General features: G+C 25.7%; 1 long non-coding RNA gene across 1 annotated transcript; it reads left to right on the top strand.

Annotated features, from left to right (window-relative positions):
• The first annotated feature begins 523 nt into the window (after positions 1-523).
• Positions 524-4055, top strand: LOC147810931 (uncharacterized). The gene is made up of 3 exons (XR_015433033.1): positions 524-679; positions 1282-1680; positions 3937-4055. It is a non-coding gene; the product is annotated as an uncharacterized LOC147810931 (long non-coding RNA).
• The last annotated feature ends 1017 nt before the right edge of the window (positions 4056-5072 follow it).

Here is a 5072-nt window from a genome sequence, read left to right as displayed (position 1 = left end):
TTAAACAATAACCACTCAATCAATTAGTGCTAAGCATATAAAAATAATTTTCTAGAAGAGTGGAGTTATAAATGCATTATAAAATTCATTCTCATTGGAAAATAACACGAGAATGATGTTTACGCTTTATGAAACGTAATATATAAACATTTATGCAATGTTTTTACATTTAATTAGCTAAAAATAAATAAAATGAATACAAAAAATTAATATATTAATAATTTTTACTTACCACAACAGATTAGATATCGATTCCATGAAGTAAAATTTCAACACGTGAAATTAACAAGCCATCACAACAAGACACACGAACACTGGCGATGTGGCGATTTAACAGATAGAAAAAGTCGCCACGATGATTGAAAAAAGTAACCTATTTTTCGTTGCCACCGGTAAGATAGGACCTTCACTTCCTCTTACGGGTTCCTTATATCTATGAAACTCAGTTATAGTGGAGGGGGTTGGAGTTTCATAGATAAGAGGAACCCGCAAGAGGAAGTGAAGGTCCTATCTTTCCGGTGGCAACGAAAAATGGGTTACTTTTTTCAATCATTGTGGCGACTTTTTCTATCTGTTAAATCGCCACATCGCCAGTGTTCGTGTACATGTTTGTTGTGATGGCTTGTTAATTTCACGTGCCGAAATTTTACTGCATGGAATAGAAATCTAATTTGTTGTGGTAAGTAAAAATTATTAATATGTTAGTTTTATACATTTATTTTTAACTAATTAAATTTTAAAACATTGCATGAATGTTAATATATTACGTTCTATAAAACGTAAACATCTTTCACGTGTTATTTTCCATTGAGAATGAATTTTATAATTCTTTCATATTGGAAAATTTATTCTGTTTAAAATATAAATGTTTTGATCATTAAGAATGTTTTAGATAAATCAGCGGTAATATATAAAAAATGAGCTTGCATAAATTTTTGGAAATTATATAGTCTGTTATTTATGTATAATAATAAATGAACTTATACAGAGAAAAATGCTTTTGTGTTGTACTGTTTGTCATTAAAATTAAGGAACGATGCTAAAATTTATATAATGTCTAGTTTATAATAAGGAATGTTGAAATATGAAGGTTGCATTTTTTAGGATAGCTGTATTAAGAAGAAGTGGTGATTAAAGTTACAAGTATTTTAAATCTTCAAATCATCTTTAAATATTTCAAAATTGATAGATGAGTATTTTTTGTCTGTGTGAGAAGTTTATCCTTTTTGACATAGTAATACTTTAATGCATAGTATTTTTAATGTTACTTTTTTTCTCTAGTGGTTCATGATTCACGTACAGGAAAGACTGGAAGCATCTCTGTGTACCAAATACAGTTGTCTGATTGTGGAGAAGATAAACTTGGTGAAACAGTAGCTAGAGAACTGCCTATTTAGATAGTTTATTAAACTTTCTATATAGATGTTTTTAAAATGGTTATCTTTTTATTGTTTCTCCAAGCTCGGTATAACAACTAAAGCTTATTTGCAAACTTAACTAGATGTTAATTACTTTCTAGGTTAAGTCGTTCATTAGCATTTTCAAGTACTTATAAGTTTAAGATTGTTCTAAAAAAACTTATTATTACATTAGCTGTATTTTTTACCTCTTACTGCTATTAATTTTGCATTGATGACAACAATAAAAATTACGTTCCATTTTTACAGACTCCTGAAACTGGTAAGTTCCCTTTTTTGAGTAAAACATTGCAGTTTAATCAAAATATTTTTAGTTTAATTTTGATCTTTAATGATATGAAAGTTTTCTGTAATGCATATAAAATCAGCTTATCTTCTAGAAATATTATATATTTATATTATCAATTATTTATAATTTGACATTTATGTGGATATATTTATAAGTATTTGGAGTTTTCATTATTCTCCTTTTGTTAGTTGTGTACATATATTCATATCATGAAATATAATCCAAAGTTCTGATTTTTCGTAATTATACAATATTTAATCTGCAGTTTGGGAGTAAGGTTATTGTTTCTAATTTATAAAAATTTAAGTACTGTTTTTGAAATTGCACATGATTAAATGATCAAGTCATTGATGATAATTTAAGTTCTTTATTGTAGGGTTAAAGTACAGTTTGTTAAAAGTAAAATTAATTTTGTGTATGAAATGAAAAAAGCAGGTATAATGTATCAAACATATGCATGCTCTTATTGTCTGCTGTTTAAGTTATGTATTAATTTCACAGCCTATGTATAAACTCTTATATAGCCTTTTTGTATGGTACCATTTTTGTGTAATGAGCTTTAGTTATGGGATGAAAGTTATAACAATTGCGTTTTATGAATGTTTTTAATTGTGTAAAAGCTAGTTATTGGGACATCTATCAGAACAGATGTCAGTAAGCACATTTGCATAAGTATTACTAATTCATAATGAAACAAACCTCATCGTCAGAAATCGGGTCAAAACTTTTTTTCTTCTAAAATGCTCAATTTATTCAAAATTTTCTTTTTAAATATATTATATTAATAGAATCTTTTAAATATATTTGATTAATTAAATGCCTATTAATATTCAAAATTATGAGTAAACATAACACATAGAATTTTAAGTATGACAGCAATTTTAACTGGAAAATATTGCAATTTTTATATTTTGATAACTAGAAAAATCTTTAAAATTCCCTTTTGTGTCAATTATTTAGTACATTCTGCAACAGTTATGAAATTTATATTATTTCGTGAAATCTACTGGATTTTTTTCCTATCCGTGTTGTCAGCTATGATTTCGCAATTTTTCAGAGGAGAGTTTCGTCAATTTCAAATATAGTTATTAAGGTTTATACTTGCTTATGTATGTGAAACTTTTTTTTTCATAGGCTGGTAATTTATTTAAAGTGGAAAATCTATGCAATGAAATTCTCTAAACCACATTAACTTTCACTGGTGTAAACAATAAAAATTGCAGTTAAGAATTTCTGCAATAACGCAAGAACAATGAACTATTTTCATAATTTGTCTAATTATTTAGGCAATTAAGTTCAGAACAATATTTAGGTAAATGTATTTCCTTAAATGTCTTTCTATTTTTAAGTCTACTCTACTTGATTAAGCAAACTAAAGTTGATAAATTTATTGTGTTATATTAGTTGTTACGCTCTCAAAAATTTAAATTTTTTTTTCTGTAAATGCTTAACCACGTATTTATGTGTCTAAATATTTGAATCTAAAAATTATATTAAGCATTTATAGCTTGTCTTTCTCAAACTAATATTACTGCCATGCTTAGTAGGTAAGTTTAAGGATATGTCCAATGTTCTGTTTGAAACAAAATACTATAAAATGCTAAGACACATGTTTCAAGTTTTTTTTTTAAATATATTGTTTTAATAAAGTTTGAAAAATTTACTATTAAGCCTATAAGTAATATTTTAGAGTTGTGAATACCTAATTAAAATTATGAGTAGGCTTTAAATGAATGGCAAATATTATTCTGAATTTTTGTTTTATTTTCAATGGCACTTCATTTGTGAATGTTTTTTTTTTTTACTGATTTAATTTTTTTTTCTTTTGAAAACCCAAACGAAATTTAATATTTTTTTCTTTTCTTCTGAACTAGTTTCTTTAAGCATGTAAAATATAACATTAAAAGTTAATAAAATAGATTTTCATATAAAATTATTGAGTGAATTATATTAAACTTCCATTTTTAAATTAGATGTTTCTTGTAAATGACAGTTTCTTGCATTGGGTAGATTTACATAATCAGTTTTTTCTAGCCTGACAAGAGTTTACCAATCCTGGTATGTATTTGAATATAATTCCCATGTTTGAAGAAGCTACCACTAAGTAATAATTTTTAAAACCGTTGTATGAAGGAAAGAATCCTTTTGTGCAAAATTCTTATTTATATTTGTATCTAAAACTATTGTTTGTATGCTTATTAATACATTTATTTGAGATTATTAATTTAGGTGAAGTGTATTTAAGTTGAAGTCTTATCAAAAATGTGATGTCTGTCTGCTGAAATTTCAGAAAAATGGAAAACTGTGACAACTATTTTATTAAATAAAGTTTGAAATTGTTCATATGACCAGTAGTAATTTTGACTTCTTTCATTCATTATAGCTTCATACTTAAGAAAAAGTTTATTTAAGTATGAAATTATTTATTAAGTAAAAATTCATACCCAATGCAGCTACAAGAAGTTGATTACAGTATCTTTGTACAATAAATAAATAAAATTAGTAAAGATATTTGTATTTTTTATTTTTATAATGCTTAAAATATTTCATTAAAAAAATCTACTGGAATATGTTTTGAGTTATCAATTTGAAATATGAAAACAGTGTGTAAATATCAATTTGCGATATCTACCAACTTAAAATTCTACACTTTTAAATTCTATTAATTTTTATTGCAATTTTTCAGAAAAATTTTCTGTCCTATTTTCCTTATCAATATTAAGTACATTTTTTAAGCGTTTGATCTTCAGGTAATGAAACAATTTGGGAAATTCTATACGAAATGCTATCAGATCCATTAAGATGGAACAATTCCTCAGCAATAACTCTACTTGGAACAATTTCTGAGCTATTAACACCTAGAACACAAAATACTTATAAAAAAAAAGCATAATATAGTCAGAAAATAAAGGTTTTATTTTTTATGGTACATTTCAAAAAAATTATTTTTCTCTTGTAAAATAATGGATGTGGAATTTTTTAAAGTAACCCAGAAATAGGAAGACAGGGAAGAAAATAAGCTTTTCGAAATCTTATGAATCATCATTTATATTTGTACTTATTAAATTTAGGATATTAATAAAAACTAAGAAGATAAAATACTTAATTATGGTCATGGATTACATTTTTCTATCATCCTTTGTATTTGAAGCATTTTGCAATCTGATCCTCTCTTAAATCCGCTGTTTTTCCAAATTATTTGATGGCCTAAAAAAGTATTTTGGAATCCATTCGATGCAAATATGTCAAAAAATTTCACGCGACGTATAAAATTAACCAGTAAATAAAAATAAAATAAATATTTCGTTTCATGCTAACTTTATTTCAACAATGGTTAAAATATTAAAAGCAGCGGGAACAATTTT

Source organism: Parasteatoda tepidariorum, chromosome 4 (genome assembly GCF_982258835.1).
Source record: "Parasteatoda tepidariorum strain Cologne lab strain chromosome 4, Ptep-v5.0, whole genome shotgun sequence".
Classification (NCBI taxonomy): domain Eukaryota; kingdom Metazoa; phylum Arthropoda; class Arachnida; order Araneae; family Theridiidae; genus Parasteatoda; species Parasteatoda tepidariorum.
Note: the sequence above shows the minus strand (reverse complement) of the source record. Positions and strands in the feature narration are given on the sequence as shown.